Genomic DNA, 18678 nt, shown 5'->3' with positions numbered 1-18678 from the left:
TTATTCAGACAGAAGCACCTTGTGTTTTAAAAGCCAATTTCTCGTTTTCTTTTCGTTGAACTGTTTGCCTTCTCTGAGAGGATTTTGTTGAGATGTGCCAGGTCACAACAACAGCATTAAGTATGCTCCAGATCCAATCGCAGCAAATATAAACGAACTGCCCAGTTCATGCAAATTCATAGTAAATGGTTAAACAGTGATACGAACATAGATGTTCCGCCGTTTACATAATTTCCTGTCTGAAGTCTTTATATCAGCAGACTCAAGTTGATCTTGTGTTTGATCTTTGAGAAGCTCTGACATACGTACAACCACAACAAAAGGCTTCAACATTAAAACTATGTCTCAAACAGTAAAATGACTTTGTTCAAACACTGTAATTTTTTCCCTTACTGGTAGAAAAACTTATATTTGGAAGACACACTGACATACATCCAATATCACCAAAATTGTCCTTTAGCTCCTTGTGAATTTAATTAGAGTCAGAAGGTAAAACAAAATACTTAGAGCAAAGAAATAAACAGTAGAATGTGCCTCCATTTATTTTTGATGTTTACTCCAGTTGGAATTTAACAACAAGGTTTCAGAGTGTGTTATAGTTTAATCTATAAACCAAATGTGTTTTGATCCCAAAATTGCACGCTATCATAATTCATTTTTGGAAGTGTATTTGTTGTTTTTCTATTTGACTTGACTGAAACTGAAGTGAGTTGCAAGTCTAGTTTCATGTGTTTCATGTGTTTATTTGGTCAATGTGTGTTCATTTTGATTTGGATTGAGAAATACCTATTGATTGAAATTTTGTCTGAACTTTGTCAACAGAGGATGCAACGTGTCTTGAGCCCAGCATAGACTGGAGAGAGCTTGCCCCTGGTGCATGTGAGGGCAGAGTGCAGCCTAAAGATTCATACAAAGATATATATATTTTATATTTCCTCAGGTTAATACAGTTGTGTGGAGAGGAGCGCGATGAACCGAACTCAAATTTTCTAAGATTATGTTATAATTTATTTTTTGTTTTTTTGTTCTGGCTTCATGTTCTGAAATAACATAAATCACATCGGAATGTTAAAACTTAAAGACACAGACAGTCCAGAGGTTCAGTTGCCAACAGAGCAACACAACAAACCATATTAGGACATAACACAGGAAGGTTGGCTTCATGTTGGTTCTGTCTTACCCTCACACTCGTACTTTTATGCTTGTTCAGCCTTTGTGTACGGTCTGTACCGTGTGTGTCTGCTGATGGCATGTGCACAAATTTTCAGGTTGAAAAGACTGAAAAGCAGCAGCTCCAGAACACAGAGTGCAAACACTCCAAAAGGAGCCTGAGGGGTCAGAGATGACTTGACTTGCCTGCATGACAGCACCATTACGTAACACAGGTGTGTTAGTAAGTGTTAATATAAATCCACTGTAAAATCCACTACAGATTGACATCTTGTATTGATGTATTTTTAAATACACAGATGTGCCACAATTTCACAGTATTTGTCAGTATTCACTTTATTTCATGCTAATGCAGAATGAGTCAGTGAAGTCCAGCTGCATCTGGGACTTGATGCTTCTGCATCAGGTGGACCAACAGCCAGCAGCTAAAAGACACAGCACAACATGTGTGCGCGGAGAAGACAATTTCTTCTCCTCATTGGAGTCATTTCAACTTGCTCTCACCAAGCGTCACCCCACAGTGACGTCACCCACTGATTTTTCGGCTGCCATTTTTAAGCTTCCAGTCTGTAACTTAGCCGTCTTTGCGCTTTGACACCAGGAGAAAGCATATATGGAGGAAAGGGTGGAGCTGAGGAGGAGAGAGGGGCTGGATCTGACCCGCTCTTAACAATATTCCGATTGGGTGGTACAGTATGTCAATCATCCAATAGCCACGCCCCCAAATACATCCCATTCTTAATGGTATATTTTCCTACGTTTACACTGTAAAATTCAATTTTACAGAAACTTTTATTTTTCAATTTTAAAGAAAAGCCTTTAAACCAGTAGCCTGAAGAAATCTAAATAGAATATATATAAAGGCTTTTTTAGAGTATTTTTACACACAAGTCTAATAGAAAAAAAGGGTGTTCTTGATGGCTTTTGCTGCCTTCACGTGTTCTGGGAAAGACGATCCTTTCCATTCGTGAAGTGGAAATTATGTGTTGTGTTGTGTTGTAGTAGTGAAGTGAAGCATGGCAGACCCACAGTTTATCCTGACCTGTTACTTGGGTAAAACTGTTTTAGACTTCCTAACCCTAACCCTTCCATCTGCTCTTGGGAGGTAAAACCAAACAATACAGTATTTTATAAAAACAACACCAAGTTTAAATGGCGATATTATTAAAGTTCTGTATGCCACCGCATTATGTAGGCTACAAACCAACTAACATCAGCAGAGAACCTTTAACTGAATGCAATGCTTACCATTCACAATACATTTGTTGCTCTCCACCATGTTGAAAGGTCAAAGTTGATCTCATCTCTGCAGCTTGGGTATCATAAAAGTCTTCCAGCTTTCCAATGAAAATTAAACACGAGTGCAATTTTGATGTTGGTTTTTGGCATTTACCATAATTACTATAGGACATGAAGACAGCATTAGTTCAGATGTGCTTGTGACTTCGAAATGACTGCTCTACAATTTCAAGCAACTCATTGGGAAGTGTGTGGCTGTGACAATAATGGGATAAAACTGCATTAAAAGAACAATTAGACCTGAAAGGAAAAGGCAAGAAGAACTGATAAATGAAAAGGTAAAATATTATCATCGCTGTTAACATGAGGTGATTGTTTCATCCCTGAAAAAACTATCATTAATATAATTTCATCAGAATGCCCCTGAGAAAAAAAAACTAAACTAAACATTTACCTCGCTACTGAGCGTTTCTCATTTCCAACCTTGCTGATCAATCTTATTAAGTGGAGGTTCTGGCACAACAGCAGGAGATATATTATGAGGCCCAAGGCAGAAACATTTATGCTTTTGCCACTTCTCATTTCCAGGTCCCTCCACAGTGATTAAGCGGTAATTTTTCTGTCACCAAGAAATAAATATGGTAATGTGTTAACAACGGAACTGCTCTCTTCACTGAGCTCAGGCCTCATAAGGACTCCACAAGCGCTGAGGAGGAAGTTTCCAGGCCGCGGTTAAATGCCTGGGCTTCACACACCCTGAGTGTGTTGAACAACCTCAGATCACAAGCTTCAGAGGTCTTTGCAGGCTCTGAGATAGTGATAACTGCAAAAACCACAGCAGACTGCTGTGCTGAACACACACACTGATACAGCACTCTTTATCACAGCAGATCACATCTGCGTCAGACCCGCAACATGCAGGGACACACACAATAAATACATCAGTGTTGCGTGATAAAATATTTTAACAATAAAGCACAAAAAGCAAAGGAAGCAGAAATGTTTGCAGCCACAAAAAATGGATCAGTGCTGCAGCAGGATCTAAACTCCAGGACTAAAAGCAAAAAAGTGTTTAAATGTCAAATCAGAGAGGAACCCCGCAGCACCTCAGTTACATGCATCTTCAAGTTTCCTGTTATCATAAATCTCTCAACACAATCTCAGCCCACAGTGCTACAAAATATGCGAAAATATGTTTTGCTTGGATCTTGGAAATTATTCATGTTTAAGGATGAAAGAAGAGTTAAATCACGAGAATATGAATCAGTTTGGCTGTGTTCACTTTGACTGGCAGATATTTATAAATATTCTTCAGTTTGAGCCAATGTGCTGTCACTTTATTCACTCATACAATACAGCCCATCACCGCCAGCAATAACAAAACCACAGACACACACAAAAAGCCTTAATTTGGTTTGTCTCTACAGTTTCTGTTCTCCCTCCTCCTGTGGCCACACAGGACACAGAGTACCTGAAAACCTCCATCTGTGCTCAACTCTGCAGCTCCCATCAACCACAAAACTTAATTTCATATTAAATCATCCTCAGTTTTGAGAACTTTCTTAATACAGAATAATAATACTTATCTGTATTAATTTAGCACAAAACTCAAAAACAAAGTGCTTTACAGGGCAAAATAAAATGGAGGACAAACAATGAGGTTTATAAAATAAACTTTAAACTACTGTAAAACTGACTTTGTATAACAAATTTAAGCAGGTGGCTCCTCCTTCTATCTCAGACCTGCTCTGCTCTTTGCTTGTTTGTTTTATTGATTTAATTTCCCTTGTATTGTCCCTTCGTTTTCAATGGCTTTGCTGTGTTCTGAAAAGTGCCGTAAATAAATAACGTTCATCAAACCCATTTATAAAAAAAAAAAAAAAAAAACTGCTCACAAAATGTGCATAATGCAGCGACTGTGCAAGTGAGGTAAGAAGAGAAATATTTAGGAATGATGTTAAAGCCTCAGCTTAAAAACAAAAAAAAAAAAACTTGTTTAAATGATAAAAAACAACAACCCAAAGTCAAACGAAAAGTATTATTATCACTCTTCTTCTAAGTCTAAGAATTATATTTTGGTATTATTAGTGTTGTTGTTGTTGTAGTCTGTTCATCTCTATCATTTAATCGATTATATTTTTCTACAATATATTTAATTTTGTTGTGGTTGTTTTCAGTTCTTGATGTCCCCACTTAGATTGCACATTACTATCATTGCTGTCAATATTTTACTCTACTTCTACCTCTAATACTACCTGTAATACATTGTGGTTTTATGAAAATGAAAACTGCTTTCATAAAATTGTACATGTAAAAGAAGAACTGGGTACAAGAGTTGACAGTTGGCAAAACTGTAAACTGTACTTTGTATTATGTTTGTACTATGTTTTATTTTTCACTTTTTCAATTCTTTTAATGAAATAACTCTGACTGCACAGACTAAAATAAGTGCATAAGAAATGGTAGTTTTTCGCTTCAGCCGCCTCACACCACAGTTCCTGCTCCTACATCATCTCATGTCTGTTTTCGGTTACGTGTTGAGAAAATCCTTGAAACCAAAATCAGCAGGGTTAAAAAAAAAAAAAAAACTAAACAAAGAACAACAGGTGAAAATCATCTGTTACACATAAACAACATCAGTATTGATGGTTACACTTGATGAAAGTTAAATGTTGCAGTTTCCCCCTTTCTGGACCTCACAGAAACACAGTTTGCACAAACATGCTAACACACATTAAGGAAAGGATAGCACACAATTAACAGGAAAGGCAGAGCACAGAAACACTATTATCTAATCTTATCAAGAGGCTGTCCCATCAGTGTGTCTCCCTGCTCTCTGACGTTTAAACTCATTAACCCCGGCTGACAGTGACCCAAAACCTCCTTACTGATGAGCCAGCCACAGTACCGTCCACGCAATTCGAAGCCCTAACTTCTGCTAGGCTATCTACTGTTCGTGTGCGTCTGTGTGTGTCTGTGTGTACAGTGCCACTCTTTGATTGTCTGGGGCCATTGTTGCTGCAGGTCCCTACAGACTTTTTCAGGAAATGAAACAATGGGAGCCACAGTGCTTCACCAGGGCACTAAGCCCTATAATGTACTCATTGAACCCTCAGGCATTTTCACGTACTTTATACACACACACACACACACACACACACACACACACACACACACACACACACACACACACACACACACACACACACACACACACGACACACAGGCGCATGCCATAGGTCAAAGGTAACTCAGTACATTTACTGCGGTCATGCAGCGTGTTGAGCTACGGGTGCTATTTCTTCTTGCTTGCCTCCTTCAATCTGTCTTTGCCTTTGCTTCCTCTCGTCCCTTTGTTGAGATCTCCCCAAGCCCGTCACCACTTTTTATTAGAATATGTCAGATTGTCTGTTTTTCAGGGAGAAAACATCAGCTCATGTTCGACATGGATGGGGCATCTAGAATTTCAATCTGCGTGAAGATAAATAAATTGTTCTGGGCCAGCTGGGTTAATGACCTAAATCATGTGTTCTCAGCTAAAAGGATCTTATCTAGGCTGATAGAAGACAGCAGCTCTGGTCTGAGACAACAAATATTATCTTTTTACATTGATTGATGATAAAGAAGAACATAAATTAACATCTTTCCAGAGATTCATGTAAGATGTTGTTTTGGGGTTTTTTTATGGATAAATGAACTATTATTTTTTTTTAAACACCAAAGTGTGGGCTCTATGGGCCCTTAACTCAAGAAATTATATCAAATTTAACCTGCTGGAATAATACAGACTATTGGATAATGGTAGTGATCCTAGGCACTAATTGCTAAATAGTTTTTATACCAGAATCCAGGCGTATGTTTCAGGTCACTCAGAAGGGCACTCTGGTCACCTGATCAGGGCCAGTTTTGACTTCAATTCTGCCTTCTAAGAAAAATAAAATGATCAAGGACGCCCGGTACCTGTTTAGACTTGCCTTTGCTTTGCTGCGTGTCTGTTTTATCTTATTGTGGCACAGTTTGTCACATCTGATTGAAAAGTGCTGCATAAATAAAACTCTGATTGTTTGGGAGATGCCATATGTCGCATATTTGACAAGACACAACAGTCTGGGCACAGGGGGCACTGAGTTCATGCAACTAAGCCATGTGGAAAATACAGTAACTGTCTGAGCTCAGCCAATTACTGTTCCAGTCAGTCACTCAGTTCATCCCCACCAGAGCTGCACACTGAAACATCCACCACTACACTTGAAAGGCTTTTGGAGGATTTCTGTTTTTTTTTTTTTTTTCTTATGTCCTTTTTTTGGGGGGATGTAAAATATGTAAATATGCTGTAAAATATCTCATCATCACCACTGGCTACGGTTGCTTTGATCTGCGTACTGCAAAATAATTCATAATACATACATAATACAGTACAGGCCAAAGGTCTGGACACACCTTCTCATTCAAATGAATAGGAAAGTGTGTCCTGTACTGTATGTTCAGCATTCAGGTCATGATATGAGATCAGGGAAAGCACAAGACTAAATAGGGAAAATAAAAATGTACATTGATATAGGCCTACATTTAAATTGCAACGGCAATAAGTGATATTATACAAGTTGTACAAAAAGAATCACAGTTCAAGGTACCTCTATTTTGTGACATTTAAGTTATCACTCATCCTCAGGCTGTGGGATTTTATGTAATTTTTATTCATATTTAAATCCTGTCAGATGCTGACATTAGAGGAACTGTGTCATTGTGCCTGATAAGCTTTTCTCCATTTATTCACCAACATAGCTGCCAATTGTATTTCCTACAGACAAAATGTTGCAATGTTCCACTGTCCACTGCCTATTTTTTGTGTAGTCCACAGTCTATAGTCAGAAATTGAGCCTTTAAACCAGCTGTGATAGTGATTGTGACTTTGTGATGTCACAACAAAGCGGTCACTGCCATTGGTCATCTGGACCCACAAACCAACCTTGTTGGACCTGAAATCTGCCATATTTTTATTGATCACTCAGATCCTCTGCTCTGATTAACTCTTCTGTTCTACTGCAGCGAGTGTTTTGGTCACATTCATTGGGGCTGCCATACTTTAGCTGGCTACAGCTACATGGGTTGCACTTGTAGCATGGCTAAGGTGGATTGCCAACATGTTTGACAGGTGCTGAGCCCCTTTCTCTTTAGGATTAGTTATATAGACACTTAAATGGTTCTCTTGAGCTAGTTTTATACTTCATTCACTTTATTTAATAAGACATTTAACTGTACAAAATATCCAACCTGTGACATCACCTCATGTGAATTTTGATGCGTCACTCACTATACGATTTATCCTGAACACTGAGAGAGTGCTGTCGCCTAAAATAGAAGAGAAAAATGGATTCCCCACTAATTGCCACCTTCATCAAAATATGAATCAAAAGGGGAAAAGTTGAAGCTGCCAAAATAAAACCTGTCTCATTAGTCATAGCTCTGATTTGTGCTCTCTCCAGAAAATGATGCAAAAGCAGATATTGCATTATTTGTTCTGCTGCAGTTCGCTTTGAGACTGTGAGAACAGAAACCCAAGCCCGAGCCGATGCAGGCTGCCAGCTATTTTCATCACCCTGCACTCACGCTAACATTGCTTCTGCAGCCCAAACAGAATGTGCAGTTGACCTGCAGTCTGCTGAGGTTGCTTGTGCTGTGCTTGTGGTCAGAATACTGGGTTTAGTTTGTTATTGTAGCTTTCCAAGAGTCGCTGTGGCCTAAGAATTAAATATTTAAGGTAAGAAGATGGAAGGAACTCAAGCAAAGTACTTATTAATGATGGAGAGCCACAACTTTATACTTTTACTCTATTACAATGTAAATGTTGGACTTGGAAGCATCAAACTTTATACATTACATTCTTGTATTGTGTGTACCTTAGTACCTCTTCCACCAGTGATGGACAGAGAGGCAGAGAGAGAGAGAGACAGGCAGAAAATACATTCCCAAAATTCCAAAACCTCAGTGACAGAAGTAACGCTGTCACTCTAAACCTCAGCAAGTCACAAGGCCAACACAGGACATACATGAACACACACACATGTATGCACCAAATGACTCACATTGAACGTGGAGCAGTGGCAAACAGCAGCACTAACATACTGAATGCATGATGAGGAGAGCGAGACAAACTGCCACCATTACCTTCAACACCAGTTTGTACCCTGCTGCTGTATTCTCAGATAGATTGATTAGCAATCACTAACTGCATATACACTAATCTATCCACCTGCGGCAGTGGAATTTATCAGGAGAGCCAAGTAAACACCCGGCGCATTGTGTTTATGTTGAGCTTTCCTCACTTTTATTTATTAATTACTTTCATTATCATTAGTGTTAAAGATGCTATGTGATTAGGAAAAATTATAACTTCATCATCAATCAATACTTTTTATACAATTTGATTGATTTCTACTATGTGAAAACGCTTGTAACATAAATATAATCAGCATTTATTTACCTACTGCTCAATTGACATTATCCTTTGAGACTTTTAAAATGAAATATCTCCATGAAGAATGATTCAGATTAAGATGGCAATTCCCAGAAATGAACACAAATGAAATTTATTTTTAATAGTAAAGTTATGTCCTCAGGACTCAGTTATTTATAGAAAACACTTGAAGAAATGCGTCCCTGGTATCAGTAATTATTTGTCTCTAGAAGAATAAAGTCTTAACAGATTTTCAAATTGCTGACAGCAGCTGTTGCAGCCATCAGTCAACATCACACGTGCTCCAAACAGGCTGCATGAGATTAGAGCAACACAGCAGAGCCGAATGATTTTTCTACCTGCAGCTCTCCTCTCCTATCTCCTAGTTTCCTAAATTCACCAGCTTTTCCCTTTCTGATTCAGGGTAAAGGTGGTGTGACAACAACTGTCCTCCATGCCCCTGACACTTGTCCATTTTTTTCTTTTTCCCTACTCTCCCTCTGGCCTTTTTCAGCCTCTTTTCTCTCTCTCTCTCTCTGTGATTAACTAGTCAGTCAGTATCAGCAAACCAAAGCCTGAAGGGATACAGGACAACACATGTGCACGTTTACTCGCATGCAGACACAGCCACTCAGCGGTTCAGTCAGTGGGAATCTTAACGAAACACACCAAAAACAATAAACAGGAGGACAGAGCTGCTGCCGCTGGACATGTTGTGTCTGTTCCTGTCTCTGCTGGCACTAATGAGACAGTTAATACAGTTTCCCCCCGAGGCGGTTTCCGTCTGTGCCGCACACCCATTCAAATGTTTGCCTCTGCCTGAGAGCACGGGAACATGAGGTGTGTGCTGCTCCTGATTATCAGCGGCTGCATCAGAGCTCACTTAGTAATGAAAGAAAATGAGCTCCATGGACGTTCACATATGCAAAGTGTGACATGCAGGATCTTAGATGAAACAGAAATAGTCTTCCGAAACAAAAAATATGTTCTGACAGTGGTCACGTTTACTTTATTGTTTTTTTGTGTTGTCGTTTTTTAAAATATAACACCTACCTTAAATATATAATTAAACCAAACACGTTCGAACACAGTCGACCCAATACTTCATGAGGTGTTGGTAATTGACTGGCAGTAAACATTCCATGTGCTGACACTCAGCTCTCCCAATGTAAGGGCAATAAAAATAAGTTGTGACAGAACCATGCATGCATTTTGCTTTGCAAGGTGATATATATTGCTGTGGCGGATATTTATTTCATTAATTTCAGGACTAATGCACTCACATATCACAGTGTCACTCTTGTGGATTGCATTACAACAAAGTCTTTTCTTAAAGCTTATACGTGTCTCATCATGTATGAAAGGTGTCTTCAGGGTGGAAGTGAACTGCCACGTTTGCTCGTGCTGCATGTATAGAAACAAAAATACGCAGGCACCACAAAACAGGCGCTGACATTCACTCCTGGTCTTTATGTGACTGTTGTGATGACAAGCCAAGAGGTGCTTATAGAAAACAGAGCCTGTACCCAGAGCAGGTATCTAGCTGTATATATATATGTGTGTGTATTTGTTTGTGTGTGTGTCTGTGTGAGGGCCACGTGGACTGTAAACTCATCACAGCTCTCTATGAACCTTTTGCTCTTTAACTTAAAAATGTTCCAATCAGCCTCTGGTTGTTTTCATCACTCTCACTAAGGAAAGATTTAGAGATTTCATTCATGTTGACTGAAGCCTGAACATCTGACTGTACCTTAACCTGAACTTAAAGGAAAAGTCCCCTTGTTTGAAGATCGTTGTCTCTTTTGTCTCGAGGCGAGGTCTGAGACATGTTACAATTCTAAAACTTTCCAGAACATGTCTTTCAAAGCTGAAAAAATAGAAACGTGAAAACGTGGAATTTAGGAATAGGTTGTTAAAACTGTTCTAGTCGATTTTAAGCGGCTCACATGGCCACTGAGTCAGGTTTTGCTGTCTCTGGTTATCGCTCTTTAAAGGTCCCACATAGAGAGAGAGAGAGATGTCCATGTTTTCTTTGGTCAAGAAAGAAATAAATAGGATCAAAGGTCTCAGTCCACAGAGAACTATTCAGAGAAGTATTCAGATCTTGAGCCTTAAAAGCGGCTGTCAGTACTTGTGGAACTTTGTGATGTCACAACAAAGCCCTCATGCTCCTTCAAGTGTTTCCTGAAAATCTGCTTTGTTTGGCTCAGCCAGAAAACTGTTAACTAATAAGAAGAGAGTTTCATTTGTTGTCCACTTGTTACTAAAGCTCCAGAGAGAAGCCTGAGAGAGGAGATGTAAGACTACACTAAGCTGGTTTTTGTTTCTAAAGACGTCACACACATTTTCTTGAAGAAGTGTCTGAATAAACCTACTTTGAATAAAACAACAGAAAGAAGTGTGAAATGTGGGACTGCCTTTGTATTGCATTCTCTGTTGAAGTAACAATGTATTTGTGTATTTTCACTCTGAATAAAAGATGCTATTTTCCACTAAAAATATGGTTTAGGGTCGTAAAAGGCAAACACCCTGCCCACACCCAAAATAAACACACACATACACAAACAATACTGAGCAGATATGCACATATACAGATACACACACCTTTCCTTGCTTACAGTGGGTCTTCCTGTAGTTGTGGCGCCTGCCCAAACACAAACACAGAGCAACAATACAGCACAGGCTAATCTGTGATCCTGAGGAACATAGAGTTCTGGAAACCCAGCCAAACGCGCACACACACACACACACACACACACAGCCGAACAAACAGCTATCCCAGACAGGGGCCCTGACTTCAGCTCAATCAGGGGAAGAGTGATGAAGGAGATTGCTGATGATTCTGATAGTTCATGAAAGAGAGGCATACACACACACACACACACACATACAAATTCTGGCACAAACAAACAACCGCCCTCGCAACGCTCATGGGCGGGATAGACTGGCTGATTGAAAGAGGCACAGGGGGGACAGAGAGAGAGCCCACAGGTGGTGTGAGCCGCGCAGACCATGACCCTCCATCAGAATACCAAACAAGCATAGTGGCAGAGAGTTTGTGAGACATAAAATCTAATCTAAAATTCGGTGTTAGAGTGCAGAATATAGATGACCAAATCACATAAAAAACCTTTCCTTTCCTTCTTCTGGAGTTGTATCCATCCACACAGCTTAGGTTATGGGATCATTCGTGTTTGTTGTCCACAGGGTCGTAATGCGGGATTTCAAACACGCCACCAGCAGCACTTCTCTGTATTGAAAATGTTTCTTTCACTATAAATAATGCACAGAACACAGTGCAGATCAGGTCTCCTTCTTCTCAAAGAAGTCATTCCACTGGTGGGGGTTGCAGGAAACTCAGAGCAAAACTATAACTATGGTGAAGCAAAGGTTCTTTTGTGTTTTCATATAAATAATGTTTGTGACCTAACTATAGTTTCACACTTGCACAGCAAAGGTGAGAAGAGCTGGAGGGACATGACACAGGGGGTTTCAGTAGGCAGCTGGAGGAACAGCTGGTGAGCTGCTGAATGTCAGGTCTGTTTCACTCAGCTCTCATCAGTATCTGAGGAGGAACCTTTACATTCAAATCAAAGCCTCAGCACACTAAACTGGAGATTGAAAGAAAGTAAATAAAAATACCCTTCTCGTCTCTACAGGAATCATTTTAGTTGTTGCTTTCTAGCAAATGAAAGTGCTATTTTCTTTACTGCAGACTCGGAGCTTGCGTTTCAGGATGAAAGCCACAGAGCTCTGATGAAGACAGAGGTGAAAGTGCAGACGAGGAGAAGGCAGCCATTCATCACTTTTCATGTCCTGAAATGCAAAGTGAAAACAGGCATGAGTTGGTGTAATCTGGAGAAAAGGATTACCCAGATTTAAAGAGGAAAGAATATGTCTGTTTTTCCACTATGTCACTGTTATCACACCAGTTTTCGCTTTGCAACACAACCAATGTGTTTTTCAACAAACTCTGCAGTGACTGTAATTACTGTATCCACTAAACCAATACTTTGATGCTGACGTCAATGGTGGCCTAATGGACTATCTACTATTACTTGTTTTTGGGATTTTATTTTCAGGCACCAAAAGCTGGTCTAAAGGTTGAAACCAAGCCCTCGCATAGAGTCACGTCTGGCCCTCAGCTCTCATCTCAGCTCTGGTCAGGTTTCACTTGTTGTCAGAGGCAACAAATTCACTTTGGCTAGATAAATGATCTAAAATGAATGAAAACAAGGCAATGGGAGAAAGCTCTAAGCACACAGGTGCCCCAGTCAGAAAGGCAGACTGTCAGCTTTAGACTTCTCCACATAGAGTTTTACAAGATGAAGACATTTCTGCTGGGATTCTCCAGTTTTCCAGGCAAATGGCTACTGCATTTCATATATGCACGAGTTCATTCACTTGTGCCACCATTGAATGAACTTTCAAAGTCTTTGGGAAGTGTTTTCCAAAGAAGTAAAATGAATCAGCATCTGATGCAACGGATCCTGCAGATTAAACATGAAGACACGCAGGTGTTTTCTGATCCAGCACCTCCAAACAGCCGAACTAAACCAACACAGTTCAAAAAAAAAAAACTACAAAGGGTAATTGTTTGTGCATTAGATCAGTAAATTCAGTAAAATCTATACAACAAGAGACATAAATACCTGCATGGTGCAAGTACTAGAACAGTGACGCTCTACTAGCTATAGCTTATACTGCTTCAAAACAGCTTTAACTTGTGATTCAAACCTTTGTTCTTGACTGACAAAAACACAAAATTTTAGTTTAGTGTTTTTTTCGCATTTTAATATTCTTGTTTCACAATAATTTTTTTGTGCTTTCTTTATGAATTAGTAATATAATTAAGCTTGGAATATATAGTAAAAGCATGAGGTTAGGTATACATCTAGGTTTAGGTTTAGCATTGGATTTAGATTTAAATACAGTTACATCTACATTTAGGTTTGGGTTAAAAGACTTTAAACTGAAACCAAAGATCATCTCTCTCTGACTCACATAGATGAGCTAGACCCATTTGAAGGTGAAAGAGGGAGAGTCTGGAGGGACCTGGAGCCGAGCCAGGTGACACAGTGGATCCTGGCACCTGGCCATTTTGGTAGCAGAGGAAGAGGAAGAATGGGAGCTGGTTGACAGGAAATAGGAAATGGCAAGGAGACAGAGGTCTGACGGAGAGGAGAGAGGGGAACATATAGGTCTGATCAAGTGACCTCAGACATTGAGGAACGGGTGTGGGGGGTAAGAGTAGAAGAGAGAAGTGTGGGAGGAGGAGGCAACAACAACAAAGTAAGTGGGGAGAAGCAAATAACACTGCTGGGAGTCTGAGATAAATATAATTGTGAACAAAAAGATACAGATGAAAAAAAAGGGGGAAGGCACTGGTCTGAAGGGATGAGGATGAGGAGGAGGTGGAGGACGAGGACAAGGAGAGGGTAGCTGAGAATGAACAAGATAAAAATAACATTGGAAAGATGCAGTGTGTTTTCTCAGACCACCTCCTCCCCTCCCCTGGTGTTTACCCAGAATGGGTTGAAGGGTAAAATCGGACTGGCTGGACTTTACATACAGTCGATCAGGGGCCTCTAGGTTCGACAGTGGCCAAAGGTTTACCCTGAATTTGTGCATTTTGTTGTAACATCTAGTTGTTGTAGTGATGGTGACACTCACCATTACTCCTGAGCAAAGGTAAAAGTGAGGCCACGCAGTTTACAGACTGACCACATAACAAAAACGATATAAATGCTAAGGAACTACTTATTTTAACCTGAACACCCACCTCTTCCTAAAAATAACCAAGCGATGATCGCTATTACGATAACCATGGTGACCAAAGTAGATTGGTACAGTCTTCATAGTCCTTAGGCCTCAAAGTCCATAACTGTTACCATGATGATCAGGGCCCAGAACACCTAACCTAAAGCAACAATATTTCAGGAGCCAGTCTAGTAGTATCAGAGCATCCACGAAGAATCTGGCTGAGTGGTGGTTCAGGTTAAACATTGATTACGTTATGGTAAACATCTGGAGCTACACTTTTAACTAACTTGGATAAATAAATAGCGGGAAGCTTCCATTTTTAAATTAAATTGATTTTAATCTCTTGGCAAGCTATTTGGAATTCCTTTTTTTCTAAGGATTTTGGCCTCAGTTACTGCAACTTGACAAGGGAATCAGTTAAAAATGCTCTTGAAGGTGTGATAAGTGATCAGCACCCTTTCATAGATGGAAATTCCAACCATGAAAGCAACACATTAGCTCCTTTGAAAAGACATTCCTATCCATTCCTGTCAGGGAAGAAACTAGAAAGCTAATAACTGAGAACTGTCGTGCAAGTTTTCTGACAGCAAAAATGAACAATATTCTTCTTCCTGTTGATGAATGTTAGAAATCAGTGTTAATGTGGCCTGGATGATCATTCTGAACGTACATATAGCTCTAAAGTATTGCTCTGTTCACGAGCAGCAGCCGGCTCAGTTAAAGCTTTTAGACACTCTTTTACCCCAATTATGGCCCCTGCTGCTCCTCCTCAGAGAGCTAATCACAATAAACCACAAGAGTCGCACAGCTGCAAAACACTGCATCTGTATCTCTATCGTCTCTCTGCCTCACAACCTCAAACCCAGCTCTCTGTCTTTCTTTTACTTGCTCTACAATCTTTAATCTCCTTTTTCTTCAGTTCCAACTATTTGTTTCTGGCTTCATCATGCTCTCAGTAAAACTCTGAATAAAGAACTTTAAGTAGAGTCAAAGAGCAAGACAAGCATCAACTGCAAATTAACCTTCAGGTCAGAAAAAAAGTTGAAACTCATTCAGAACATGATGAAAATCACATTTTATAAAAGGTGAGGCAGAGTTAAAAGGTGTTAGTTATCAAGCACAAAGTTGTCCAAGTGTGTGTCCAGGAAATCAAGGCAGTTTAGAAAATCCAAAGGGAAACTGTCCACTATGAACAGTAACAAAGGTTCATCTTCTCACTCGTCTTTTACTTGTAGCTTTACAAAACAAAAAAGCGTCTCGGTTTAGTGTTACATCTTCCTTCTGGAACTTGAGAACTGCACCTTTAGACTACCGTATTTTGCGGACCTTAAGGCACATGATAAAACTTAAATAAAGTGAAACAAAACAGTCAGATAAGTCGAACTTTATTCAACTCATTCACAATAACTCAGAATATCGTTCAGTTGTGACAAATACAGAAAAATGATTGATCGATTTGATTATAATTGGATTATGACCTGGATTTGAAAATTGGTTTTACGTTAAAAACCTAACACTGGCTTGATGTCTGATTATAGTAAGGTGACATTGACTAAATGTTGGATGATGGTTGGTTGCCAGCACTACATAATTAGTTATCTAACGTTGTCTGACGTTGCAACTGATATCCAACCAAGGACCAATGTTACTACAACGTCCCTGCGTCAGCTGGGAATGCTCCGACAATCCATCAAGCAGAGCGGCTTTGTTGCTTACCAAAGTTGCACTAAAACATTTTGAAAGTTTTTTGAGTGCCGTGTACCACATAAAATTGGTTCAAGGTCAGTAAGCACAACAAGAACGCATACATAAGGTGCACTGCCGATTTTTGAGAAAACGCAAGGATTTAAGTGTGCCTTATAGTGCGAAAAATACGGTACACATTCCTCAGTGACTGATGCAAACTACTCAAAGTGAATGAACCTCAATTCGCTACCGCTAAAAACAACATGTTGATCGTTGACAATTTTTATGTCTGCAAAAGCCTTTCTGATTTTTATTAGACCTTCTCCATTGTATCTCTCCTTGCATTCTTTCATCTTTTAGAAGGCAGCTTGAGCAACTGCTATGAGTTCCATGATATTTGGGTTGTGCTGGGAAGCTGGGTTGGCAGGGGTTAGAACACAAAAGAGGCATGGCGGCGCTGTGCCAACCAGGCCTCAGCTGGCTGCAGAGCTCTAATGCCATGTCAACTGCTGATGGGACAGTCCCATGCTCATGCACCAGACTTTAAATTCCTCCTTCCCAATGTGTTCATTAACATAACAACTATGTACCTTTGATTATCTATCTTGTCTTGTGTTAGAGCTCCACGGTTTTCCATTCTCTTCTTTCTCTCTCTTGATTTTGGCAACTTGTTCTCCTCCCTGTCCCTCCCCTCTCCTCCCATGAGTTAGCAGGCAGATCTGCTCAAAGATGCAATGGCCATTCATATAAAGCACAAGAAACATAAACCCTCTGAACTCATCTTTTAACATCTTGCATCACACATGAGAGCAATCAGCTCTGTGACTTCTTCCATTCTTACAGCTTTAAATATGAAATATTGATTGTTAGAATTTTGCACAAGTGTGGATCATGTCTAATAGAGACAGGTCAAAAAAACAAAACTGCACATTTGGTTGTGTGTCTTAAAAAAACACGATGCTCAAGCTGTCCTTTATTTGCAATGTGAATATGAACAACATGTGTACTTACCATGAAGACGATAAATTCATATTGCGGGATATTTTTAGATTGCAAATGCACACAGTGGCGAACATTGCTCATCAGGCATGATAACCATAAGAGGTTAGGGTTAGGGTTAAAAACACAAAAATCAAATGGCTCAATCGCTCCACAGTCATATAATGTATATCTGTCTGACAGCTGCCGTGGACTCTGACCTTTGGACATTGTTTCCAGTAGAATCACATGTTGACAGAAGTGAGTAGGTTCTAACAAACCCACAACTTATTCCTGGGGTCAGCCGAGACGCAAAAAGCACATTTTGCTGTGGCAGACCACAACAACCACCGGGTTGGGTGATTGGGTTTAGCCATTAGAAACTGTCCAACAGCTGGATGTCAGAGGTTTTCAGCTCAGATGTTACCGGTGCACTTTTCTTGGCCATAAATTAACTGTCCGACAGAGCAGATCTGTGAGCTCCATAAATTCTGCAGAAAAAACTAAAAAGGCCATTTCCTTTAAATTATTTTCAGTTCTAAATATTTGTGTGAAATGAACATACAAATTGGAGAGGTGTGTGTACGTTTTTATCATTGAACTAATGAGGATTATGAGCAAAGCCTGTGTGATCTCTCAGCTAGTCACTCTAATATAACACTGTAGTGTGACATAATTATTGCCAATATTTCACAATTGTCATCTGTTATCATTCTTGCTATCATTATTAGAATTAATAGAACTTGCATTAATGGCTTGCGCACATGCTCACAGCTGTTGGTTATACCTGAAAGCAGAGCTGAAATAAGCTGTCACTTGATGTCAGCTGTGAAAATGTCCAAATTCAGTGAATTCTCATTTTATTAATTGCGATGTTATTTTTTCTAGATGAAAAATAAAAAGCAAAATTGCTTCTACTTCCAGCAACCTGAAAATTTTTTTTGTGCTTTTGGGACTTCAGTTTGTTTTCATGTTATGCATTAAACTTTTTTTTTTTCAAAGACAAATTTCAACTGAGATCAAATCGAAACTACAAGCAAAGTGGTACATATACATACAGTAAAACATTCTGGCAAGTCCATCTTCTTATATCAACTGGATTAATGTGTGAAGGCATTTCTAGAAACTGATCTGACTGACTAAATTTGAAATGGATGCAGCATGTGTTTGCCAGGCAGTTGTTAAGAATCACACAACTTATCAGCAGAATTACAATATAACTTCCAGGCAGTGAGAGCAGCAGTGTGCCACTGTGTAATACAAAAGACCAACATGCTGACAGACGGAAATGCACAACACATTAACAAGGAGAAAAAAAACAAAAACTAACACACACACACACACACACACACACAGGAGACGCTGTTGATCTGCAGGCCTGCAGA

The 18678-nt window shown here is 39.6% G+C and overlaps 1 protein-coding gene across 1 annotated transcript in view; it reads right to left on the bottom strand.

Moving 5' to 3' along the window:
- epas1b (endothelial PAS domain protein 1b) overlaps window positions 1–18678 on the bottom strand; it is a 39329-nt gene that overhangs the window by 18847 nt on the left and 1804 nt on the right. The gene's annotated exons all lie outside the window — the stretch shown is intronic.

Source organism: Echeneis naucrates, chromosome 15 (assembly GCF_900963305.1).
Source record: "Echeneis naucrates chromosome 15, fEcheNa1.1, whole genome shotgun sequence".
NCBI classification, from domain to species: Eukaryota; Metazoa; Chordata; class Actinopteri; order Carangiformes; family Echeneidae; genus Echeneis; species Echeneis naucrates.
The sequence above is the reverse complement of the archived record's forward strand: the minus strand, read 5'-3'. Positions and strand labels throughout refer to the sequence as shown.